Source organism: Acinonyx jubatus, chromosome B3, assembly GCF_027475565.1.
Source record: "Acinonyx jubatus isolate Ajub_Pintada_27869175 chromosome B3, VMU_Ajub_asm_v1.0, whole genome shotgun sequence".
In the NCBI taxonomy this organism is placed as follows: Eukaryota; Metazoa; Chordata; class Mammalia; order Carnivora; family Felidae; genus Acinonyx; species Acinonyx jubatus.
In genome coordinates this window covers 41,145,931-41,173,679 of record NC_069386.1, presented here as the reverse complement: position 1 = coordinate 41,173,679, position 27,749 = coordinate 41,145,931, and the positions used below count along the sequence as shown (strand labels likewise).

At 46.1% G+C, this 27,749-nt stretch overlaps 1 long non-coding RNA gene across 1 annotated transcript in view; it reads left to right on the top strand.

Annotated features, from left to right (window-relative positions):
• LOC128315922 (uncharacterized) overlaps window positions 1-8,106 on the top strand; it is a 129,149-nt gene extending 121,043 nt beyond the window's left edge. Inside the window, exons 4-5 of the long non-coding RNA XR_008299131.1 lie at window positions 1,239-1,460; window positions 2,361-8,106. This is a non-coding gene — a long non-coding RNA (uncharacterized LOC128315922). The remainder of the gene's footprint in view (window positions 1-1,238; window positions 1,461-2,360) is intronic.
• Window positions 8,107-27,749: the final 19,643 nt, after the last annotated feature.

Sequence of the window (27,749 nt, the reverse complement as noted above, 5' to 3'; positions counted from 1 at the left end):
AGGGGAATAAGACGGGGACTGAGGACAGTGAGAAGATGAACAGAGTAGTGTGTGGATGGAGTCTGGGAGCCGGTGGGTACAGGAAGAGGCCTGGGCTGCCAGCTGAGACCGTGGAGAATGGGGATGGATATGATTATGTCATCCCTGTGGTCTCATAGTGGGGTGAGGACTTGAAGCTGAGAGCTTCATGCAATGACTTGGCCACAGCGTGGGTCTGGGCAGGCCAGCCTCGACCCAGCAATTATCTAAGAGCTGCTTCCATGGGCCTTGCTCAGTGGGTGGTATTCTTCAGACCTCTGCTTCAACCAGACTTGGGAGAAGGGATGGTGACCCCACAGGCTGGAGGCGTGGCCCGACAAGGGCCTGGATGAGTCCTGCGGTGCAGCCCGTCTCTGCCACTCTTTGATCTCATGCTTCACACATGTCCCAAGGACAGACCCCCAGCTCTGAACTTGAGGCTGTTCTCATTGCTCGGTCTCTAATTGCAGCTAGCTCTACCAGGTGTGCAAGTGCCTTGACCACAAAATGCTGAGAAAGGAAATGGGTACCCTGTCCTTCCCCAAGGTCTGAGCACAGCCACCTGAAGCCGCCCCCAGAGGCACACACAAGGGGGTCTGGACTGACAGGAGGGAACATACAGAAGCCCCTCGTTCTCAGGGCTCACAGCAGACTGTGGAATCAAAGATCTTGAAGCTAGAGGTGATACTGCTATTTCTGCTGCAAATAATAATAGCTAACATTTATTGGGCACCTACTGTGTGCAAGGCATATTACATGGCCCGGCTCATTTATTCTCCACAGAAGCTTAGAGAGGTGATATCCTCACTCTTGCTTTTATGGATGAGAAAATTGAGGTCCACAGAAATGAGGAACTGGCTAAGTGGTGGGGACTTGACCCCTGTGCCACAGTCACCTGGGTTCCAAAGACTTTCTTATTCAGAGATGAGAAAACTGCAGCTCCAGCAGGGGACATGACCCATCCTAGGACACTCAAAAGGTCAGAGTCTCCTGAGTGCCATCCCACATTTCTCTCCATCCCACCTTGCAGAGGCCACTTGGAGCATCTGTCTCTTCCTCTATCCAAAGGACCTTTCCCACCATGTATGACTACTCTTATTTGGGGTGAGATGTGTGGTATCCAGCCTCCAACAGAGTTCACGGTGAATCTCGTGCCTAGGTATTCCCCCTGTGGGAAGCTAATAGGATGTTATACAAGTAACAGTGTGCTTTCTCTCAAGGAAGCCAGCTACCATGTTGTAGGGACATTCAACCTACGGAAAGGCCCACGTGGAGTGGAACTAAAACCACCTGTCAACCACCAGCACTGACTCGGCAGCCATCTGAGTGAGCCACCGTGAAACCACATCTTCCAGCCCCAGTCAAGGCTTCAGGTCCTGCAGCCCCAACATCTTGACCTCCTCAAAGACCCCAAGCCAGAGCCCTTGTCTGGTATTTTCACCGTAAGTATCTTGGCTATGACCATTTTTGCCACATAACTAATTAGACGTAAAGCAATTTTAATGTAAAAGATTACATCACAGAAAATAAAAGAGGGACAGTCGTTAAAAGGACATAATGAAACATGAAAAATGAATAACAAAATTTTTTTAACGTGTATTTATTTTTGAGAGAGAGAGAAAAAAAGCATGAGTAGGGGAGGGGCAGAGAACGAGACAAAGGATTCAAAGCGGGCTCCGAATGATAGCAGAGAGCCAGCCCAATGGGGGGCTCAAACTCACGAACAGTGAAATTGTGACCTGAGCCAAAGTTGGACGCTCAACCAACTGAGCCACCCAGGTGTCCCAACAAAAATTTTAAAGCTTCATTGTGAAACGCAAAATAGTTAAATACATTTAAAATGCATATAGGTTTATATCAAATCTGTGCAAAAAAAAAAAAAAAAAAGGTTTTATTTTACGGATTTTATCTAAGCCCTTATCTTCAATGTCTTTCATTTATAATGTGTTACTTTTTTGTTTTTTTAGTTGTTGATCCTCCTCCTTATTCACCACACACTTTCTATTTCTTGCTAAAATCTCCTTCTTCATTAAGAGAGGTACCAGTTTCCAAATACTAGGATGTGTGTCTGTATTCGAGTTTTGAATTGTTTGGGACAGCCTTCTACACTCTTGTTTGCTTGCAACGGTCACATGTCCATTGATTGACATTCCAAAGTTCTATGGGAAATGTCAGTTCAAAACTCTGTGCCACTGCATAAAGTATTACAAAGGCGGAGATTTACATAATGTGAAAACAGGAGTAGTGGCGTCAACGGGGAAATGAAACCAAACTGTCCACCAGAGATGAAACTAACAAACTGTCAAAACAAACTGTCAACCAGTTATTTTTTTCCTTTACAGGAAAGTTGCCCAGCAACCAATGAGTTATCTGGCAAAAATGCTTGTGGCTTACAGTGAAACCACCTAGAACTGTCAGAACAACCGAGCTAAGCCATTCCTAGATTCCTGACCTACAGAAACTGTGAGAGATAATAACTGTTTATTGTTTTCAGGCATCACATTTTGGGATACTTTTTAAACAGCAACAGGTAACTAATACAGGTGTGCAGACCTCTAACTGGCTCACGTATCAGGATTTGGTGAGATTCTCCTTGACATTTCTACTCTTGGAAAGTCCTTCATCTTTTTTTTTTTTTAACGTTTATTTATTTTTGAGAGAGCGAGCGACAGAGACAGAGACAGAGGATGAGTAAGGGAAGGGCAGAGAGAGAAAGGGAGATGCAGAACTTGAAGTAGGCTCCAGGCTCCACACTGTCAGCACAGAGCCCGATGCAGGGCTCAAACTCACAAACCGTGAGATCATGACCTAAGCCAAAGTCGGACGCTCAACCAATTGGGCCACCCAGGTACCCTGGAAAGTCCTTCATCTTGAGAAAGGTAAAGAGAAGCCACAGTGCCTCTCTGTCTGCTGTGGAGCCAGGAATAGAGACTAGACAATGATGCTGCCCCTCTAGCCCTTAGGTGTGCTAGCTGACAATGCTTTGACTGTTTTTACCAGGAGTCAGCACAGTGTTCCTTAAAAGGCCAGAGAGAAAGTATTTTAGGCTTTGCAGGCCACATATGATATTTGCTACAGTTATTCAACTCTGCTATTGTAGTGCAAAACCAGCATTAGACAATACACAAATGAACAGGCAAACTCTGATAAAGCTTTATTTATAAAAACTGGTGAGTGATTCATGGGTCATAGTGTGTAATCCCTGGTTTACACAGAGGGAAAACACAATCCTGGAAGGTCTTTGCTCTGACAGGCTTGCAGAGATGGAAGGACATTACTCATAGAGGGAAGGCCATTCCTGAACTGCCCATCCCTGGGCCCCAGTGATTGCCTTAACCTTGTACCAGGAGGCCAAAATATTTGACATCTGTTACAAACACAACTACATAGGAAAAACAGATAAGGGAGCTCAAGGTTTGCTGAGAATCTGAGTACCTGTCACAGCTATTATTGAGAAGACATCCATACCTGCTGGAAGGTCCCTTTTAGCCCCAGGAAAGACTATGTACCTTAATTGGTTATTGCTTTCAGGCAGATTACGTACTTTCTTTCCCACCTCTAATTTTTGTTGTATAGAAAATTGCTTCAAAACTTAATGGCTAACTCACATGGCTGGCATGAGGCTCCTTGAGTGTCCTCACAACATGGCAACTGGCTTACCCCACAGCCGCCTATCCAGGAGACCGGGGTGGGGGGGAGAAGCTATAGTGCCTCTATGACCTAGCTCTGGAAGTCACACGTGGTCATATATACTGTATTCTATTGTTCATGTAGGTCAGCCCTGATTCAATGTGGGAGGGACAATACCAGGAGGCAAGAATCATTGGGGGCCATCTTGAAGGCTGGGTGGAGTGAGTGGGTCTTGAGGTTAGCACCACACTAGAGTGATCACTACAACGAAAGCTTACCCACTTAAGTTTGGTGAGGAGGAGCAAATAGACGGGACACTATCACCTGTTCAAATCTATATAAGTGACCTTAGGCCCTCAGTCTTGAGGCACCAAGGCTCAGGTACCAATGGTTATGAGTTTTAGCTACATTTGACCACAAATTTTCAGTGGGGTTCCAAAACCACCATCCTTGATGTTCTGTCATTTCTAGAAGTCTGTAGTAAATCCTTATCGTTCTTTTTTGGCTTCCCAGCGTCCAAATACTTTCCCAGAGGAATTTCCCATGTGTGAGTCTTAGTAGGGGCAGGTTCATGCCTGGTTCTTCAGTCTTTCTGTCAGTATTTGATTTACCCTCTAATTCTCCAATAAACCCATTTGCTGTTTAAATGAGCTATACTTAGAGGAAGTTCACCTGGTGCCAAAGCCACTACATCTCTGCCACTTTAATGCAACAAGTTAATTTCCAACAAATTACTTAACATCTCTGAACTTGAGTTACTTCCCCCGTAAATTGCAGAAAGTAACCGTTAGCTCGCGAGATTGCTATGAGGATCAGCACCTAGCACTGTGCCTGACACATCACTGGTGCTCAATGACTGCTCTTACATAACAAATGACAATGGTGATGATGATGACGATGGTGGACATGGGCTATGGCTCCTCCTTACATGAACACCTTTCAGGGGTTCACAAAGAGGCATAGTTGCTCCCATCTGATGACAGGTCTTTCAAACTACCTTGAATGGCCTGGTCTCTCAATAATAACTGCCCTTTAGAACTCTCAAAGCTGGCCCCACTTGTGAAGTTGAACAGACCCTTCTAACAAGGAACTTGCTAAAGTCCCCCGGAGACTGATCCAGACCATGATCAAGAGACAACCCTCCTCCATCCCCGCTCCCATCTGCAATGCTTTGCAAACGGGACTCTTTGTGGCCTGTGCTGAGGTCCTAGAGCATCCAAGATGGGCATGTTACTTCATGTCCCATGGTGGTCCTTGCAGTCTGGTACCAGGTCAACCAGAACTTTGGCCCAGGCCCCCTGCCTGATGTAACCCCGTGGCTGCTAGAGACATATCCTGGATGGAAAGCCACACTCCGAGATACTCTATTTGAGCAGCGGCCCTTTCCTCTTCCATCCCTTCTTTGAGCTGAGGGGAGCTGTAACACGGTGTGTCGCCTTTCCTAAGGATTATCCTGAGCCTAGGGTGTTCATGAGAAGTGATTTGCAAGTCTCATCCCAGGCTTCTCTGATTCTAATCTTATACCCAGTCTGAGCAAGAGTCCGATCCCTCTCTTCTGCCCCGCACCCCAAATCCTGGCAACTGGGTGATGCCACCTATACTGGTTATGTGGGCACTGAAGATAAATGGGCAACTGCAAGGTCAGGGAATCAGCCTGATGTGGCAAGAAACCTCAGTTGTAGCTGACCAGCCCCCCATTATCTTTCTCCAACTAGAGTATAAGCTGCTGGGAACGGGGAGCCTTCTTACGTTCTTCCTGTCCCCTGGCATTGTGCCTGGAGATGAATCAGGGCTTAGAAATGTTTCAGCGGCTACTCCGTTGAGGGAGTAGAGCACAGACTGCGGGCCCTGCACATATCACCCCCTCCCCACCCCCAGAGCCCCAAAGAGTAAATACTGTGGTCAGTGGAGCAATGGGAGGCCAAGGCATCTCTCAGGGCAAGTCAGCTGACAGATGGGAACACCAGCCCTCGATGGCCTGTGTGTTTTTCCAGGTTGCAGAGACAGGATGGGTCCTGTGCCTGACCAGCAGGACACGACCATCCCTGAAACAGAGCTGAGCCCCAGCAAGTCTGCTGCTGCGGGGAAAGCTGGTGCTATCCCAGCTGAGATTTCAGGCCTGCGGTAGTGGGGTCTCAGGTTACACCCCGCTCTCCAGCTCCCCAGCCTTTGACGGGAGCTGCCTCAGGACAGGGCCATCACCACCACCCCATCAGTGCAAGAAATATTTGCCAGAGAGCGTCACCGTCCAGGAGGAGAATGACAACTGAAGATCTACATTTCATTTGTTCCAGGACTATTTTAGCTTAGATAGATTCCTTAATCCTCCCTCCTTCCCAGTGGGCTCAAAGACCTGGAGACTTTCCACACACTCAGTGTCCCTTTTAAGATTAGAAATGGACCTAACGATAACGCCTCCTTGCAATATCCTTCCAAGTGCGTGCCCCAGTATGCACTGCCTGGTGTATTTGCATGTCAGCATCGTGAGGCTAAACAAGGAGATGCTTCGGCCTGGATCGATAGTGGGCACGACTACCACAGCTAACATACGAAATATTTTATAAATAATCATGGTAAGTAAGCCTCAGGATAACCATAGGAGGTAGGAATGCCACTGTCCCCATTTTCAGAGGAGTAAACTGAAGCTCAGGGGCGTTAAGAAACTTCTGAAGTGGCGAGACCAGGATTCAGATTCAAGAGTGCCTAGCTCTAAAGCACAAGTTCTTCACACTCACAGTCTAGTGCCCACACGCCTATGATACATCAGTCGCCATGCTCCACACAGGAAACACGGGGACAATGAAGATACCAACTTGATTCCCACGTGTTCAGCCTCGCCAAGGAAACCAATATTAACATATTTTTTTAATTACTTATTACAATGTGACATTTGTAAGCATTAAAAAATAGGTACAGGTGTGGTTCAAAGGATGGTAATTAATTCCATCTATAAGGGAAGAAGACGGATTAGGGAAAGCTTCGCAAAAGGACACTCGAAAAGCCGAAACTTTCTTTGCCTATGGTTCCGTTTCTTTCCTACTTTGAATGTGTGATCTTTAGCCATCATTCACCCACCCTGGCATCTGTTAACTGAATCATCCAATCATCTGGGCAAGACCCAGGCAAAAGGGGCCGCGTCTCTGAGCCCTTGCTTCACCGGGTCTCCTACATCACCAACACCGGATAAGTTAATGTATGAAAGGACACAAGAGTGCCTCTGTCATTCAGGATCCTGAACTTGGCACTGGCACAGCACAACCGATAACCCTAACCATCCACTCTCATGAGTAACACCATTCAGGCCCCAGGGAAACTTCTCCACCTCTCTTGGTCTGTGCATCAAAAGGAAATTGTGCCCAAAAGCCATGACCTGTGGGTTGTGCTGCTGAAGCTTTGGAAATGGACCCTTCCCTTCAGAGGGTGGGCAAGCTTTGAGCAGTGGACACACATACGGGTAAAGACAAATTAATTAACTTATTGTATTCTCCCTCTCTGATTCGAACACAACAGATTCATGCCCAGTGAAGTATCTTTTCCTAGTAGTGCGAGTGTCCATTTCTTCTGTGTTCTAATGTGCTTTCTAAAGGCACTCAAAAATTAATGCAGTGTTCACAACAGTCATGCATGATGGCTAGAGAATATTTTCTAGTGGAGACCAAATCACGATACTTTTAGTTTGTTTATTTGCCGGCCTATCTGTAACACACAGGAAGCATGATACTAATTCTTTGTGGTGACCCCAGGCAGACACTGAAAGCGAGAATTGTAAACAGTTTTATTTTTATAAGAGTGTTTTTAAAGATTTAATTATATTTTCAAAAGATTAAATAACAACTTTTATCTAAATGTTGATTTTTTAAAGCTGATACGAATTTATTATCATTGATACTTTCTCTTTTAATTTCAGTAGATTGCTCTGCTTATTTATTTGCATAAATATTTAGTCACTTGCAAACATTAGATGGGTTCACTCCCCACTCCAGCCACACTCCCTTATCTCCCATGGGACCCTTCCTGGACCAGCAAACAGGGGCTTGGCCAGTGTGATCTCCTCATCAGCCCTGGTTCAGCAGGAAGAATATAAAAGCCTCTCTGGCTAAGGCAGGAAGGGCCTCAGTTGCAAGCCAGTTTAGTTGCTGCTATATATACTTCTCAGTTTCTTGTCTGGCTTTGACCTTGGTCTTCTGACTGTCTCCTGGTACCTAATTATTCACCTGGCTTCCTGGTCTACCTCAACAGATAGCTTCAGGCACTGTCCTCCTGAGCCTGGTCCTCATCAGTCTGCTTTGGTAGTCACAATCCCAGCTTCCTCCCCAACAAGTACCCCCCCAACATCCATTGGCATGGCCTGATGCAGTTCCCTAATACAAATTCATGCTTTATTTTTTTTTAATGTGTATTTGTTTTTGAGAGAGAGAGACAGAGTACGAGCGGGGGAGGGGCAAAGAGGGAGGGGGACACAGAACATGAAACAGGCTCGAGGCTCTGAGCTGTCAGCACAGAGCCCAATGCGGGGCTCAAACTCAGGAACTACGAGATCGTGACCTGAGCCAAAGTCGGACTCAACTGACTGAGCCACCCAGGTGCCCCGAAATACAAGATTTAAAGGTAAGCCCTCAGAGCACCTGGGTGGCACAAAGCAAAAGCAAGAGAGGTCATTTCCTAAATGACATAATGGCACTCTCCAGAGTTGAGTTGCAGGGATTCCGCCACCCCGAGAGTCTGCGTGCCTGTCTGAAGACTAAACATTTTCACAGTTCCTTTGGCCCACGGGTTATTTTCTTGCTGGAAAAAAAATGGAAAATCCTCCTTACAGATGGTAAGAAAAATAACTTCAGCTGGACTAATCCAGAGACAAAGATTCTTCTGAAACTGGAGAAGGATAGGGGAGTCAGGGGGAGCAAATATTTACTTTAACTACATACAGAACGTTTCTTCTGGGTTTCTTCTTATTTGCTCATGCCCAAGAACCCCTAACTAGCTCATTAAAGAGAGGCTGGGTCACCTAGGTCATAGGAGGAGCTGGGTGGTCATAAGCCTGCAGGAGCCCAGGCTCCCAGGGGTCCCCTGTTTGGCCAAGACCATCAGGAGCTGCACCACATAGACCTTGGTTGAGAAAAAGACATATCTTCAGGGGTAACCTCCCTTTACCCAGATGAGCCCCTCCCTAAAGATGGGATTGTCACAAGTCTAAGACTCTATTTGTTATTCATCTTCAAAATGTACTTCTTAATAAGTGCCTTTGACATGAAATTTCATTGTTACAATTTGTTTCTTCATATCAGAATGATTTATGTCCATTTCATCAATTTCATAATCCATTTTTTTAATCTGATTTTCTCTCACTTAGCTAAAGGAAAACTAGTTTTATATTTTATGTATCCCATCTATGAGACAAAACTGCAAAAGAAAAGAGGCAACTGATGGAAAACACTGAAAATATCAACAGCTTCAGGTACCATGGAAGAGAGATTTCTCCTGTGAGACAGAGGAAATCAGCTGGACATGTCACTTATTCTGAGAGCCCATGATGCTTTTCCAGCATGCTTGGAGCTGTGTTGTCAGGGCGACCGTGAATGTTGTTAAGAGTGGGCAACCATCTTCTAGAATTTGTGTCACAGACAGATGGCTTTCACTTGCCAGAATGTTTGGAATTGCCTTGGAAGGGCCCATGCAAGTGACCAGCCTAAGTGTCACTAGCTGCATAGTAAATCGCCCTGTCAACCAGAAAGTGGGTTTGGCCCAGCCTCTCAAGGGTCATTTCACCTCTAATTCAAGATACCTACCTCACAGCCCATGCACCTGAACACAGCCTGGTGAACAGGGGTCACATCCTGATTTTGTATATGAGGAGCATGGGGGAAAGAGCATCAGATTTGGGACTGTGTCCCATCTGATTGGATGATACTTTATGTATCTGAAATAAAATTGTATTAATAATACTATTAATACTTCTATAAAATAGTATTGATAATACTAGCCCTATCTACCTCACAGTGGTGAGGATCAAATTGTATAAGATATGGAATAGTACTTTATAAACTACAAAGCACTTCCTGAAAGCAATGAATATTGTTCAAACAGTCACACGTCCAACGAATGTTTACTGAGCACCTACCATATGCTAGGCACTATTCCCGCATTAAAGTAAAGCATTAAACAAATATTATTATCTTTCTATATGTAAAATTGATTTTCTTTCTGACTTTAAGTTGAATGGTTCTTTGATGTGGCCAGTCTTCAAGATGCTCCCAGGGATCCTTGCCTTTGTTATGGAATACGTCCCGACCACATTGACCCTGACCTAAGTGACCAATGGAGTATAGAAGTGATACTCTGTGACTTCCAAGGTTAGGTCATTAATTACATTACTGCTTCATCCTTGGTCTTCTAGCTGAGTTGCCCCAGAGCAAGCCAGCCACCATGTCATGGGGGCATTTATGAAGCTATGGAGAGGCTTGTGGGAATAAAAGTGGTGCTCTCTCAGAATCCAGTACCAAATCACCAGGCATGCCTTACTTTGGAAGTGAACGCTTCAGGACCAGACAAGCCTTCACATAGCTGCTGTCCAGCTGACGTCTTAACGACAAGCAGATGAGAAGCCCCAAGCCACAGTTGCCCAGCTAGACCACTTCTTAATACCTGACCCGTAAAAACTGTGGCAGGTAAGTATTTCTTCTTGTTTTATTATATTTTGCAATAACTTGTTATGTAGCAATATCTAATTAATACTTCATCAAATAATTCTCCTGAAAGGTTAAATGATCTCATAGCACTATAAATTGCTATTTGTTGCCTCTCAATCATTACTTGTTGGAGGAACCTTACTCCCATAGCACCAACCATGTAGCCTGTACCATAAAGAATTATTTGTTGGCTGCTGAATTATTGATTTTAGAACCTCTGAGCACAACTATGGCTTACAGGGCAGGGGATAGGTCACAGAAGAGAGATGGTTGGCCAGTACCAAGGCAGACCCACCAAGGCATGGCAGGTATTTGAGGATGGTCTCAGTGACAGGTAATCCTGGAAGTCCACAGAGGTGGGCTGGCCTAAGGAAAGCTTGGGGGTAACCAGTGGACATCTTGTGGCCTGTCAGAACACAACATTCAAGTGGATCCAGGCTGGAACATCTGGACTGGAGGGAGGAAAATATCAGGTAAGTATAATTTGAAGGAAAGGCAAAGGATGGGTATGGAGACTGCAGGCCAAAACTTCAGACCAAGGCTTTGAGGTAAGGTAAGGGGGTCTAGGTGGAGGATCCCAATGTCAGAGACTTAGGGAATCAAGGTAGAAAGGGTAAGCAAGTCAGAAGCCCAAACCTGGAGCTCAGGCCCAGGGAGAGCTGAGGGGTGCAGCAAGGTTACCGAAGGACCAGCTGCCAAGCTGACTCAGTAGGTATCCACAGAAGGGCAGCTCCAGGCCCCTGCCGTTCTCCCTGTCTAAGATCTAGCTTGGCCCTGAAGCCCAGAACATAGGACAGTGTGCAGAGGAGACAGTTAAAGAGGCTCCTGTCAGGTGAAGTGGAGAGAGAAGAGTGGGCAGACATCAGATTCATCTGCAGTTTGGGAGAGGGGTCCGGATGGTGTGTACTTCTAGATCCCTTTCCTCAGAGTAGAGACAGCCAAGGAGACATAAAGCAAACCACAAGTTGAAATGCTTGCTTGTTTCAACCTCTGATCCTCCATCAAAACTGTTCTTTTGTTATTTTACTGGTTGGCGGCCAAGTGGACTCTTGTGCTTTCTCTGTGCTCCCTTCTCCCTGGTCACTTTGGGATGGACGGTCAGGTAGATACATGGATCCAAACATTCAGAGAGCAGAGTGTAGGCAGCAAACTGGCTAAGAAAAGCACATAGGCATGAAGGGGAGTTCCATAGATTCTCAAGGAACTAGGGTGAATGTTCAGCTTCTGACCCCTGACGATCAGCACTCCCGTCTGGGGAATGAGCCAGCCACTGAGGGTCATGGGTGTGCTAGCACACCATCTGCCTTCACAGATCTGGACCTGACTGTTCAGCCCAGCTTCTTCCTCTAACTGCCCCTCACCCTTCTGCTCCTCCTCCTCTTCCACCTCAGCCATCTTTGGGATTTGACACTTGTTAGGGTGCCCTTGGTTTTGGCTTTGACCACCTCCCACTAAGATTCTTCATCCTCACCCTGACAAAACACCCTTGAGCAGCTGCCCTAAGGAACACCCTTCCCTCTGCTCACCTGCATTGGACCTTCTTAGCCAGACCATCTTGCCTTCCTGCTGGTAGAGCTCCCACCATACCCACCTCAAAGATATCTGGCTCCTAAGTCTGAATTCATCTTGATTTGGGATAGGGGACTGAAATACAGTCCTTCCATATCAAAATCAGGAGAAGCTGTCTCTCCATAACCATACCTTCACAGTTTTCCTTTTGTAGTCCCTGGGCTTCTGGGGCAATAGACCATGTCCCCAAAATAGGTGGCACTGAAAATCGAGTGGTGACACCAGATTGTGAGAGTCTGGTGGGGGACCAAAGCAGGAAACTTCACTGACAAAGAAGGACCTAGCGTAGGAGCTCTGGGGATAAATGAACAGAAACAAAATACAGAGCAAGCAAAGTAAGGCTCTCACTTCTCCAAATATCCTTGCTTTCTCCTGAAGCTGGGTACTCAAACCACAAACATATAACACAATGTGAAATGTCAAGCTTAAATGCAAACTCCCTCCTAACACTGTAGAAACTACCTGTGGTTTTGAAGCATCTCCTCGTTTCTCAACTATGTCAAAGACACACATTTTCCAGGCATTCATCCCAAAAGTAAACTCTCCAAAAAAAAGTTTATCACCCAAAAAGTAGGTGGATTGATGCTGTGCTCTTCCATATCAATCTCTGCCCAATCCCACCCTCTACACACAATGTTCAGGTCCCAGGAGTGTTTTTCTACAGCAATTTCTCAACACGATGTTCACCATTGCTCGCTTAACTGGCTTAACTTTTTATTCCTTGCTTGAGCTGTAAGAATTGTTACTACTGAAATGTTTCTGAATTAAATCAAATCGGGTTCCAATGCCTGATTAAACTAACCTCAATGTGAAAGCTCATGTTGGTCATTGGCGGGGGGGGGGGGGGAGGCTCCCTTGTCCCTTCCCTGAGGTTTTCATGATCCATGAGAAAATAGGAGCAAGTTCTCTGGTTGTGGTCAGTTAGAATCCCTGGTCCAAGCCTGTGGGGACTGCGCCACAAACATACCCATGACCACCATACCAAGCTCAGCCACGGAACGGAAGCCAAAGCTCCATAGGTATGGTCCTTAAGCATCCACCAGCCCACCCTGGGTTCCTGCCACCCTCAGGAATGAAGGTCTCCTGTCCTCTTTCCCACCCAAGCCCCAAGCCTGATCCCTTCTCCTCTAGGACAATCAAGCCTTTCTCCTAGCTGGGCCTAGACTTTACAGAAAAAAAAGCTCTGATGCTTTTCCTCTCCTTCCTGCAATCACATGCACAAAAAGCTGTCCATTACCAGCCCTCCACCCCATTCCGCAGGGCAAGTTGTGCAGGACTCGAAACCAGGAAGGCTGGTGCCCTGCACATGAGGCTCAGGGAGGATTACCTCTGTTCTTCTGCTGATGAGCCTGCAGCAGCAAGAAGGACAAAACCCTCATTTTTCAATAACTTGATCATTAATTTATCTTCACCTAAACACATTTCATGTTCTTGATTCTAAAATAATCTACTTTTGGTATGCCTGAGTGGCTCAGTCAGTTAAGCATCCAACCCCTGGTTTTGGCTCAGGTCATGATCTCATGGTCCATGAGTTCGAGCCCCTGGTTGGGTTCTGCTCTGACAGTGCAGAGCCTGCTTGGGATTCTCTTTCTCTCCCTCTCTCTCTGCCCCTTCCCTGCTCGTTCTCTCTCTCTCCCTCCCTCCCTCCATCCCTCTCTCTCTCTCTCTTTCAATAAATAAATAAACTTTAAAAAAGAAGAAGAAGAAGAAGCTTTGAAAAAATAAAATAATCTAGTTTTTTTGGAGAAATCCAATGTAATAGAACTCATTCATGTCCAGGCACCCAACAGGGGCTCCAGACAGCTTTGCCTATGAGTACTGAAAGATTGTGTGAAATCCACCTTGCATTTCCTTAAGAGAGAGAGTGGGAAGGAGGGGAAGGGTGAGGGGAGGGGAAGGGGAGGGGGAGAGAGAACATGTGCCTAAAAAGGGCAGAGGGAGAGAGAATCTTAAGTAGGCTTCACGATCAGCACCTGAGCAGAATTCAAGTGTCGGATGCTTAAAACAACTGAGCCACCCAGGCACCCCTCCACCTTGCTTTTTTCAGCTGCCATCTGGCTTGTTACAATCTCGGGAACTAAGGTAAGGCTCCAAAAAGACTACACTCAGGGACTGGTTCGTCCCATGGGTCAATATGCCTCACTAAGGATTTGTCTATTTTATTTGTTGAAACGATTTGTTGTGTGTTAGGTCCTGTTGAAGATTATAAGAAAAAGATGACATAGCCCCTACTCCCATGACTTTGATTTTCTCATTGGGAAGGTATGCACCCGTGAGAAAGTTTCAGCTTAATAATAGTATAAAATAACAAGGAAAGTAATGTCACAAGACAATTTAGCCCATCTCATTGATTTCTTGCAGTGATCCTGAGTGGTATTATGACCTCCTGTTTTGTAGATGAGGAAACTGAGGTTCAGAAAAGGGATCCTGTCCTCCCATAAACCGTGCTTCTGGCGGTGTAAACTAACATGGGACCAGAGGAGCTGTTACACCCCCCCCTCCGCCACCCCCACTCATTGCTAGCTTGCTCCCCACCCTCCCTGGCCTGCAAACTTCCCAACACATATACACACAACCTGGCTCTACCTTATGGTGCAACTGACTCTGCAATAGTCTATAAAAGTTTTATTGTTCCTTCTTTTAGAAAGTTGCTGGATCTCCCCAGCACTTGTAAATAATAGGGTACTGCCACCCCTGCCCCCACCCCGTCCCTAACCACAGGCACCCAGTGAGGATGAGGAAAAGGGTCAGGGGAATCAGCGATCACAGACCTCCACCTGTAGGTTGTCCCGTGTGTTCCCACCTGTCAAAGAGAATATTCCCACTATTTCTCCTTCTCAGGCTCTTGCTCGCGTCCATCCCTCCTGGAGAACCCTCCCTTCAAATTATGCTTGTCCACTGCACCCCACTGACAAGAACTTAGTCGAGATATTACCTCTCCATCAATCCTTCCTCAGTTTCGTCCCTCCGTATGCTAGCATGCCAGTCTCGGAAACACCAGCATCGTTTGAAGGCACGCTTCACCATCTGCTTCTTATTATAGTCTTTTCTGGATTTGCTATCGGGGATTGAAGTCAGAGCTCTGAATCTGTGTCCAACCTCTGCCACCTATGACCTGTGCAAAATTGGGGAACTGAGCCAAAAGAAATTCACCCATAAAATGGGTTTTCTTGATGATGAAATGAGATAATAAGGAGAAAAGCATTTTGTGAATGATAAGAGGCTTCACTTGTGCCCTGCTTAACCACTCTCTGCCTCAATTTGCAAATTCATAAAAATGAGTAGTAGTAACAGTGTGTCCCTTTGGGATTCGCAGCAAGGATTAAATGGGCTCACGTACGTAAAGCAAAGTGAGCAGTTCCCTGCCTCCATCTCTGACCCACACATGATATCAGCAGGGCTGGGACCACAAACCCAGCAATATGCTCTTTACTCAGACCACGAGGTTGTGCAGGATTCAGGACGCCTTTGCAAACACTCGTCCACAAGGCTGATTTTTGGAATCTGGGCAGGAATTCCAATGCTCTGTAATAATCATCATCATCATAAACAGTTGGTGGTCCCTGAGTCTAGGAAATTAGTTTTTAGAGGCCAGGTCTGGCTGCGACGGAACGTGCCCTCACCCTCAGAGGAGGGACTGCAGAGCACGTGTGCCTATAAAACCACAGCTGATCCTCAGTGTGAGATGAAAGAGCCGCCATCCTGCATGTCTGGCCGCTGCATCAGAGCCAGAAGTGCCCCTCAAATGGCAGTTCGTAGAGCATTGGCCTTAGTCCTCCATAAGCACTGTTATCTCCGAAGTGCTTCAGTACAAATTTGGCACAGAGTGAATATATCAGTTTAGACTTTGGGTCGAGGATCTGTATGTGAGATGGAAAAGAAATCAGAGACTATCGAGCTAGAAGGGGCCAGTTTGGACCACGGTCCTTGCTGAGAACCTCCAAGCCAAGTCCCTCTGCCTTCCTCAACAGCCTCCCCACTTTTCAGGGGGAGGGGTCCACAGCCCTTCAGCACCCTGTGTCCCTAACCCTCTAGCCACAGTTGATATGACCAAGAGTGGGCCAGGCCAGGTCAATCAGATACTCTTCTTGGAATTCTGGAGTTGGAAATCAGACACGCTGGTGGGTTTCTTTGGGGACCTTTGCCAAGGTCACTTCTATGGATAGAAGAGAGAGCAGAAGGCAGACAAGAGAGAAGAGTATTGGGAACTTGGACCTGTTTCCAGGGAGGCAGCCCTATGCGACGAGGATCGCCAAAGTCACTCACCAGAGACTTTCAACTTCTTTTGCCTCATTGCTTTAGTTAATTAACACAGTGTCTTGCATGCAGTTGCTGCTGAATAAAAGCTTGTTGACACTTGAATTAATAATCAAAAACAGGTGAAAACCTAGTCAGTGTCGATCTGGGGAAGAAACAAAGAGGCCCTGAGCTGCTCAAAATCAGGAGCCAGATTTATCTGCAGTTCAAAAACAGGAAACGACTCATCAGAATAGTGGTTACCCTTAGAGAGTATGTAGAAGGGGCACAAGGGGCTTCAGGAATGTTCTGATTCTCATTCTGGGTGCTGGCTACACAGGTCTGTTGAGTTTGGGAGACTTCAGTGAGCTGTATGTTTGCGACGTATGTACAGCTCTGTATGTGTGGTACATGTCGATAAAAATTTTTAAATAAAACAAATAAGGGTCAGGTCTTAACTCATCCCCAGAGCCTACCTGATGCAGTGCTGGTAGGAGTTCAAGGATCCACCTCCCTAGCATTTCCATACATGTGATATCTGGTTAAAATAACTAACCGAAGCAGCCTGGAAAAGCTTAGGAATCCGAGGGCCAAGTCCCAGAAGAGCAGCCTTGTTCTGAAAAGAGTTCGGGGTGGAGAAGGGCTCATTGCTAGGAGACCAACCCCAAATGGTGTAATAACATTGTGTTTGGGCTAACGTTTTATACACAAACCAACAAACAAACGTATGGGTGTGAGCATATGTTCACATGCCTTGGGCCTTTTGATAAATTCAGAACAATTATATAAATCAATCTTACTGAAACTTTCTACGTGGCAGGGACTTGTGGTTTACATTCCTTAAATAGTTCAATGATCACAACAACCCGATGAAGTGAGCATTACTATTTATCCTCATTTTTCAGATGAGGGAACTGAGGCACAGAGAAGTTTTAGTGACGTGACTAATGTCAGAAAGCAAATAAATGACAAAATCAGGTTGGTCTGATTCCAAAACTTATATATTTTTTAAATGTTTATTTTGAGAGAGAGAGAGTGCATGAGCACATGGGGGAGGGGCAGAGAGAGAGAGAATACCAAACAGGCTCCATGCTGTCAGCACAGAGCCCAACGTGGGGCTCAACCTCTCCAACCATGAGATCATGACCTGAACCAAGATAGAATTGGACGCTCAACAAACTGGGCCACCCAGTCGCCCCCAAAACCTATATTTTTAAAGAATACTTCCCAGCCCCCCAAAAAGTTATAAACAGAGGTTTGTACACTTGACTTCTCCATGTAAAATGTAAATACTCAGTTTCATTCATCAATGGTTTACACTGAAGGCACATCTGGTAGCAAGACAAGTGAGCTTGTTTGTTTCAAGGGGTAAATAGGAAATCATTAATTTGCTGGTCATTTTTCCATATGTGAAAGTTGGAAGGGAAGCAATAGATGCAGCAGTTCTGTAATCATGCTTCTCCCAACAATTTTATGAGGTGGGTATTTTTATCTCTAGTGTGCAGAAGAAAGTGAGGCGGGAAGAGATGAAGGACCTTCATCCCCGTTCAGACTCTTGCCTGGATTACTCCAAAGCCCAAGAAGGCATTTTTACTCCCAAATATGGCAGCCTACATGCTTGTGTTGGCCTCTTAACTGGACCCTCTAGACTGTTGGATTGGACAGGAGGACTCATGTGTGGCCTGGCCTTGTGCTAGATCAGGTGTGCTCAGTGACTGGGCGGTTACTTCTCGGGACTTCTATTTGTCCCTTAGCAATACCAGGGCACCCAGGCCCAATAGGTCAGCAAGCACCAAGAAAAAGTGATCATGCCAAGGAGCACACCCACGATGGGTTCCCTGGAAAGGAGGAACCCAGAGAGCACCACCAACACTCATGCCTTGGAGGAATTTGGCTGATGACTAAAAAGTCACAAGCCATGCCAGCTTCCCCAGAGAAGAGAAGGACGTTAAGTAACAGCTTCCCCGCTAACAGCACACCTGGGAAAAGTACATCATTTCCAGCTATGAGCTCACCATCCTTGCTCAGACTTCAAGGCTGACAGAGAGTGAGTGGAGGTGAAAACAAGCTATGGTGAGCTTTGCTTTCTCTCTTTCCTTAGCTGAGAAGATTCTGGCTGTGGGCTTTCCTGTTGCTGTTAATGCTATGTAACTGCAAGATATTGTGACTGCTACTCTTTTAATTCACACATGGGACATTCGTTCACTCAATAAACGTATGATGTGGGCCTATTTCCATCAAACATTAGGACGCGTGATGCAGTCTGGCAGTCAAGAAAGGGAATTCTGTGGCGGTCTGAAATGGGTTCAAGTCCTAACCTTGTTCAGGCCCGGTCCAGTGAGAGTCTGCTGCTGTTATTACTCGTGTGATTACTCAGTGGAAGCTGGGTGCTTGTCAGGAGAGGGAGAGTACTCAAGGAGTGTTCCTGCTAGGAGAGGCATTAAGACAAGGACACAAATAGCCCACGATTGTGAAATAGGAAACATGCAGAATATGACAAGTAACCTAATAGGCAACTGAGAATTGTAAGCAGTGTCTCTTTCAAAATTGTTCCTTGGGGAAGCCTCATATTTACATATAAAGCATTGTTGCTGAGAGTTAAAGGAGCTTCTTAACATTTATTAATTTATCATTATAATACAAGTAAAACATTTTTTACTCTTTTTTAAAGTCATGTCCACCCTCAACGTGGAGCTCTAATTCACAACCCCAAGATCAACAGTCACATGCTCCACTGACTAAGCCAGCCAGGCACCCTCATATTCATTTTTTAACTTTGGAAAGTACAGAAAGCATTTCAGAAATGTCTCAAAATTCCATCATCGAAGCAACTATAGTCAATATTGTGCATATGTTCTTTTGAGTTTTTTCCAGAAGTATTTTTGAGCTCCACATTTGGAGCTTCTATTCCCTTAGACTCTGTAGCACATTCTTTTGACTTTGCCTAGTGAGACAGATCTTTATCCTTTGAAGGTAGGTTGTATGTTAGAAACATTCACAAGTCGTCAGGAACCAGGTGTGGCAAATTTGATGTGATCAAGCCATGGGCACGTTGCTTTGGGTCCAAACGCAAGATGATAGAGTAATGAAACTAATTTTATTGGGTGGCTTGTCAAATAGCTCTAAAGACAGTTCCAGTGAGTTGCTTGAAATTTCACTTTGCATAAGCAGAGACTTAGAAATAAAAGGTCTCCAGGGCACCTGGGTGTTTCAGTCAGTTAAGCATCCAACTTCAACTCAGGTCATGATCTTGTGGTTCATGGCTTCGAGCCCTGCGTTGGGTTCTGTGCTGACAGCTCAGAGCCTGGAACTGTTTCAGATACTGTGACTCCCTCTCTCTCTCTTCCCCTCCCCCACTCATGCTCTGTCTCTCTCTTAAAAGTAAACATTTAAAAAAATTGTTTAAATAAAAAATAAAAAGGGGCGCCTGGGTGGCTCAGTCGGTTAAGCGTCCGACTTCGGCTCAGGTCACGATCTCGCAGTTTGTGAGTTCAAGCCCCGCGTAGGGCTCTGTGCTAACCGCTCAGAGCCTGGAGCCTGTTTCAGATTCTGTGTCTCCCTCTCTCTCTCCCCCTCCCCCATTCATGCTCTGTCTCTTTCTGTCTCAAAAATAAACAAACGTTAAAGAAAAAAAATTTTTTAATAAATAAATTAAATAAATAAATAAATAAATAAAAAGATTTCAGGGCCAGAATGCTGAGTTGTTCATTTTTAACTTCTGGGCACCCGAAGTTAAAAATGTTATTCCTGACAAGTAATAGGCACTTAGAAACAGTCGGGTACCATGAAGGAGATCAACCACTTTATGTTTTAATTGATTGTTAATTGCTGTGTGGCTTTGGCTAGCATTCCTTCCTCTAGGAGACTCAAGAGATTATAAACCCTCCAGAATTTTCCATAATATACTCAAGAATATATTTTGAAAGAAGAGCAAAGGGGAAATAAGAGATTGTTAACACTTTAATTATTCAATTCATAAAAATGTTCCAGTTATAAAATTAAACCTTAAATATATGGCTATACTCCCTTTTGACCACCATATTCAATCCTACCCACCCACCCCCCAACTCCTTAGAGGAAATGAATTCAGTTATCATATTGATATGCACTAGCCAATTATTGTATGTTTGTGTATGTGTGTATATACATAATATATGACATATATAAAGCATACGTATCATTTTTTACTAAATTGTATCACTATATGTATGATTCACTGCTTACATTTTTTCAGTCAGGTAAATTAAAACTGACTTCTTTAAGGGGGACAAGACCCATTTACATATTTAAGTGCCGGTTAACTTCCTTTGAAAATAAGCTCTTGATGTCATAGGACTCCCATAGCCCTTCCATGGCATTTGGGAGAATTTAGAGGAGCCAGAGAAGTCAGCAGATGCACAGAAGAACTTCCCCACGGGCTAGCCCTCGAATTTATCAGCGCAGCACCTCACATGTGACAGTGGCACTGAGGAATGTGGTGGATAACATGAACTGATGTCAAACTCCAGGATTAGACATCTCCTAAGAGATTCCCTTTATCCTTCATGACCCATGATGCATCTGTCCTCCACAAAGGTATCTGGCTCCTTGAGAACATATTTCTATTTCCAGCTTGTACCACCTTTAGGGGCTAATGAATTCAATAAATTATATCTGCATTGAGAAAGAGGTTTGCATCCCTACCATTGTCATCTGAACTAAACAGCTGGACTTTGTCTCTTCGCATATTTTCGTGGACGGCAAAAGAGGATCTTGCTTCAGGGAAATGTGGACTGAGATTCTCGTATTCCCTCTATCTAGCACAAACAGTAGAGGGTGAAATGGAAGCTGGGAGCCAGGAATAGAGTCATTATAACTCAGCTGGCTGGCATCTAGATAGACAGATCCAGTGGTTTTTCTCCAACCTCTTCCCAAGGCAGATGTCACACGTCTCAGCTAGCATCTGTAGCAGCCCCACAGTTTGGGGAGGAACAAGGAACAGAGCTGGAAATGAAATGGCTCCTGTAAGAAAAGCCTCCCTTGGGTGGTATTTTAGGACATGAGCTCAGGCTGCCTTGTCCTCAGTCATCTTGCTAGCATTTAAGCAGCCCCTTGGGTCACAGATCATGGCAGGTGCTGGGAAGGAAAGAAGGCCATGCTAAAAATAACCAGCCTCTTCTGGAACTCTGCCTGCTGCTGGGAGCTCCCTCCTCAAGCGGCAGCACCTCAGAAAAAGAGCAGAGTTTCCTCCACCTCAAGCAGTAGGAAAGGCCTGGCTCTTTCCTCCTCTGCAGTCATTGATGTGGAAATGGTCCTCTGGAGAAAATACTCTCAAAGAAGCATTTCTACTGAGAAATAGCAATTTCGATTAAAGCAAGAAAACGGGCTCTCTTAAGGAGAAGCCAGGGTCCCAGTAGAAAGTGCTGACGGAGAAGGGTTTTGCTAGACCGCCAAGAAAGGGTCTTTACGAAAACAAGGAAGTCCACTGCTTATTTTCAGTAACCTGGGCCCACCCATAGGCCTCCAACCCAAATAATCGCCACTGAAAATTGAGCTGTTGGCAGTGGTCTGGCAAAGTCGCAGGAACAAAGTTCTAGAAATCCCAGGTTTGCACATGCCGAACACAGCGGTCCTCCGAGAGCCTGGATGGGTGGTAGCTAGATGTCAGCTCGAGCGTGAGGCTCAGGCTAGCCCACGTCCAAGGGCATTTCTGTGTCAGGTTTCACATCTGCAGAGCAAGAGTGGGGTTCTGCCTGCCACTCAGGAGGCTTCAAAGGTCACTTTCACATATGTTCCTGTTAAGGACATCAGTGGAAACTTGAGAACCAAGTATAAAAATATAAAAATGAACAGGTGGCATCCAATGCGAAAAGAATGTGGGGTTTGCCGGGAAGTAATGATTAAAACCATTCCAAAGCTTAAATGTGGCCCCCGAGGCTGGCTCAAGTCTCTGGACTGCAAAGTCTGTGGACGCTTTCATTTCTGCACAGTCTGGGTCTTGAGGAAGCTGCTATGCTGGCCTCATATCTTGTCTTCGTTTTCCCCCAAACATACTACCTGGATTGATTGGTGGCTCATTCTTTCGCCAACCCGACGGTTTTAGCAGGTGTAGATTTCTTTTTTTTTTTTTTTTTTTTTTTTTTTTTTTAGCAGGTGTAGATTTCTAACATTTGCCTCAAACTCTCCCTTGAAGCTACTAGGAACAAAATTAATGTGCCTGCCTTTCTCTCTTCATGAAGATGTCCTTCTTTTCCCATCTTGAGCCATAAACACAGAGATAGGTCTCATTGGTCCAAACACGCTTTCTCACCAGGTTATCCCAATAGCCGAGGGCGGTGGGGTTTAGGAACCGGGGTGGTAGTACAGAGATGGCCTGTACAAGGTAAGACACCCTTTCAGTCCCAGCCTCATTACTGTCACTTTTTCACCATGTTCGTATGGATAAATGACTTCTGGTGGTCCTGAGTTGTCTCCTCCTCACCTTATAATGTGTTACTTTTCAATATGAAATCAAATATTAATATAAACACGACTGCAGAAGGGTTAATGGAAAGAACACCGTTGCTGGGAGCTGGGACATCCACATTCCTATCTTTGCACTCCCACCTCCCAGCTAGGTGATCTGGAGCCAGCCACTGCCCTTGGCATTCTAATCTTTAGAGGGGGAATAACAGTCCTCATCCTGATGCTGTCACAAGTTGTAAGGAGGAGGTAATAAACTTGAAAGTGCTTTTTAAACCGTACGTCCTTAGGGACTATGGCCACTCTTGAGGCTGCTAAATTCCACAAGTCAGGCTTGATTAAACCTATACGTAGCTGCTGCTGTCGTAAGAAGAGATTTGTCAGGCAGGAAAAGCCATATGCCTCTTTTCATACTGGGAGAACCATTTTGCCCGTGCCAACCCTCCAGGTCGCAAGCACACTCGGGTGACTCGCAGCGGAATATGGGACCAGCCGTGTGTCGCTGAACAATGGAGGAAGGCATCCACATAGCCTCAAGACTTTTCTCAAGGCTCTGAACCCTTCCTTGAAACAGAGCCTATTTTCGTTGGGTCCTTGGTGGTAGCATCACAAGCCCTTGAGAAAGAAAACTCCCTTGTGTACGAGGAGAACATGCTGTATCTTGTTCCGTGAGACAGTGAGCCATGAGCATAATAACACGCTGCATTCCAAAACCCAGTGGAAGAAGCAATTGTCTCTAGGTTTAATTATAGATTCTTCACTTTCCCTTAATTGCTTGAGTCAGCACTGTTGACTCCGGGGCAGTCACCATACACAGGTAGAGATACTGCTGTCGAACAAGGTGCGACTATCAGGTAATGAGGTTTTCGGTTGGTTTGGTTTTTTAAACAAACAAACCCTCACGTACATATTCAGGTAAGTGCTCCTGTTAAAGGTGTCACTGATGTAACATAAGCTTTGCTTATGTTAAGTCTCTTTTCTAACCAAATATTGGGAAATGTAGTGTGGCCGGTATGGGTGCTCTTGTGGGAGTAAAGGGACAGTATTTTTAATACTAGAGCTCTCCTAGAAAACCTGAGATATGTGATCCTCATAGCTATAGGAGGCACAGACAGCATCTGGGACAATGATAGTAACACTGTTGGAAATACACATTAAGTGACCCCTAGAGAGAGGGTTTTATCCTCAACATACAGATTTTCCTGGAGGAAAAGATCCACGTCTCCTATTCACCATCCGTGATCCCATAAACTCTAGTTAAATGCCTTGCATACTGCAAGCATTCAATATATATTTGAAGGACGTCTGTCCTACCCTGTCACAATACTTACATTTATTCTTCAGAAAATAAACCATCAAGCCCATGTTTTCAATAGAAATAAATCTTTGGAGACTAGTTTTGGTATCTTCCCTTCCCAGTCCTGTTTCTCCTGCTTACCTGTAGCCATTGAATAGTCATTCAACAAACATTGATTGAGAAATGACTGAAAACTAAGCACTGGAGAAATCTGGAAATTCCACAGACATTCTTAGTGTTCACAGAGAACCTAAGGGCCAAGGTGTTGTGCAGGCTTCTGCAACGCCATGATTTGGTCAGCTTTTTACTTTCAAAGAACACAGACTCTCTCATGTTACCCCAGGAAAGAAAGGGAGTTATTATAAGGACACTCAGAACTGAAATATGATCATATTCTACCAGTCTCTCTCTCTCACTGGTGCTTCTGTTTATCTTGATATGTCTACTCCATTCCTTCTCCATAACCAGACTTCTCTGCTTCCTCAAAATTTAGATGATGCATGACCTATTGTAGTATATTAGTCAAGAGAAGCTAGTTATGCTTCAGTAAAAACAGCCTCCATCTCAGTGACCTAAAATAACAAAGGTTTATGTCTCACTTGAGCACTTGCTCACCAAGGGTTAGTTGGGAGAGGGGGGAGCTCCTCTTATCACAGCCACTTGGGAACCTAGAATGACAGAGCAGCAATAATCTTGAAAAGGGAACATGAGGAGGCACATGCTCTTAAAGTGTCCACCATACATCACTTCCACTCACATTTCCTTGGCCAAAGCAAGTCAATGACCACAACTAACTTAATTGAGTGGGGATGTGCAATCCTACCAAGGCCCTGACTGGAGAGAAAGCCAAAATATGTATAAATACCCTTAATCACCCTCGTGCAAGGCGTCTTCAGCCCAAGACTGCAAACCCCTTTTGTTTCAGCAGCCACAGCTAATGATTCATATTTTCCATGTTCCTTCATTCAAACTGCAGTGAGAGAAAAGCTGAGTGGCCCAGTCCGTCTTGGCCTGACAGGCTGCAACCTATGTCCCTGGTTAGCCCATGGATCTGTCCTTAAGTTATGGCCAATCATCTGGGGACAGGCGTATGCACTGTCTGTCCAGCCCACGCCCATGGCTGTCCAGCCCACACCTCTTAATCCTCTCCAGCCACCAGAAGATATGTCCAGTGTGGAAGAAATTGTTGTTTGAGTTAAGTCATGATGTTCGCTTGTCCTAGCCCTTGGTGGCAGGTCATAGACGGTGCAGTCCATCAAGCTAGGTGGGGTCTGGCCATGAGGCTATTTATGGGACAAACGCTCAACAGTGGTGAGATGGAAATGAGGGAGCCCAGGGACCTGCTACGTTAACCCATCAGTGTAGGATCAATGATGGCGCACTAAAGGATTTAAAAAATTGGCTCTATGCAGCTCTTTTTCCACCCTTGGACACCACAATCTTCCTCCTCTGAATATGGACCTAGGTGGGAGGAGCAGAGAGGGTAACAGAACTGGATGACTTCAACCCACATGAGAAGACCTGAATGTGTGAACCTGAAATTCAAGTCCCATATTCCCCCATCTATCTTTCCAGTCTCATGTCACAGTCTCCTGTTCACCCCCAAATAAGCCTACTATCCAACCACCATCAAACATGCCTTTTTCTTCCCTTGGCTCCTCCAATACCCTCCTCTCTGACTGCTACCCTTCCTCTAAAATCAGTCTAAAAATCACCACTTTCCAGAAAAGTGTTTTTTCTGTCTGCCATGACCTGGTCACTTCTAGGTCTTCCTCCTCTGAATTCTAAAACCTCTGCTCATGCTGAACACCCGGAGGACACGGACAGGCCGGATTCACTTTGGAATCCCAGAGCTTAGTGCCTGCCTAGTATGTAGCAGTTGCTCACCGATGGGGTGTTTAATGAACGGTCTGTAGCATTGGACATTTAAGGAAACTTTAACAAGTTCCTCTGCTATATTAGGCACAGTGGAGAAAAGTTAGTAATATATGATCTCTCCAGGAGTTTCTCTAGTTCAGTTGCCTAGTTTCACAGATGAGAACATTGAGGCCAAGAGAGGAGGAATGATTTGCCCTTTGCCACCCAAGCAGCCACTATCTACTGAGCTCTTTGCTATGTGCTAGAAAAAAAAAATGCTTTTCACTCTTTATCTCATTTTCACCCTTGGAACAACCCTAGGAAGACTTTTTATACCTACTTTCCAGAAGAGAAAACTGAGGCTCAAAGAGATTGTAACCTGGCTAAGGCCACATTGCAAGAAGGTAGCCAGGCCGGTTTTGGATCCTAGAGTCTGACTCCTGAGACTCTTGCCCCCTATGCAGAGCTCCAAGGTAGGGAGTCAGCTCCTTATGGTCCATGCATCTGTATATTGCCCAGAGGCCTTGAACTTTTCTGTGTTCGAGTGGCTGGGTTGACACATGGTGATTTAAGGGTTGTGGTGCATTTTTGTGCCACACAGCTCCTATGTACACAGGTCTAACATTCTGACCATTAGGTCAGGGTATTTTTTCCTGCCTGGGCAGTTGGGCTAGTGGAAGAAACCTGATAAAATCCTGGAGAGGAACTTGATCATTCTCTGAAGGACTTACAAGTTGTTTGGCCTGCCTAATCTGCTCAGGCACTGTCTGGGGAATATTCGGTATCCATGTAGTACAGGTTGTGAATTGCTCCGTGGGGACTGTTAACAAGACCCTCACCAACTCCATCACAGCCAGTCTCAGACAGGGCCCTGGGGCAGCCCCCTTTCCTCCTCTCCCACCAAAGCTCTGAAAAAAACAGGCTTTTCCCCCTTGGGAGCCGGGAGGTGTAGGAGATGGAGAGGAAATCCTCCTGCCTCCAAGCAGAGATCACTCTACAGAGCTGGATCTGGTCCCTCCTCAGGGATATGGCTGTGTGTACAAGGACTTCACTATGACACTCAGCCCATGTGTCGGCAACCTGGTGTCTGAGCACCTAAACATGGAAAGAGGCTGACACCCTAAAATCAGTGCAAGAAGAATGACAAAAAGCTAGATCTGGAGGCACCTCAGGGATCATCTCCCCCACCCTGGATATGAAAAGATGAGGAAACTGCAGCACTGAAGCTACTTGTCAAGGTCACACAGCTGCTGGTGATGGAGAACCAAGACCAAGGTGCCCGAGTCTAAACTCAATGTTCTTTCCGCTTAAACTCCCAACCACCCACCTACACACCGACTCACGCCTTCCTACCCTTGGCCATAGCACCGCACACAGGCGCACGCACAACTAAGCCAACTGAGTCCTGTGTCCCTGAAGTCTTTGACTGCCCCTCCCCTGGGAAGAAGGACACACAGAAGACAGATTCGCAGACACCCTGACCCGCACCAGCAGGAAGTCTCGGGAGCGGCCCCAGGGCCTTCCTCTCAACTCTCCTTTTCTGTGCACCAGTTGAGTTTCCGAGAAAGGGAGCGTCCAGATAACACCTGGCGAGCTGAGAGCCGCCAGGGAAGCACGGGGCCGGCGCGGGTGCGGGGAACTCGCAGGCCGGGCCCCGCGCGGCCGCTGCTCCGGGGGCCCCCGGGGCGGGATGCTGAGAGCGCCGGGGTCTGGCGTCTCCCCGGGGCCACGCGCGCCCACTACCTGACCCACGCTCCCCCGGCCTCCTGGGGCTCTGGCGGGCCCGGCTCGGGACCCCGACGGCAGGGCACGGGCTCCGGGAGGAGGGGGCGCGGAGGGCACAGGGCACAGGTCAGGGACCCGGCCCGGCTCGGCCCCAGCGAGGCCTGGACGCCCTCTCCCTGGCGCGCAGGTTTGGGAACAGGGCGGCCTCGCCCGGCCGCCGCCTTGGCGGCTCCGGTCCCCATATATAGTCATATCCACCGTCAACTGGGAGGCCGGCAGGCGGCAGCGAA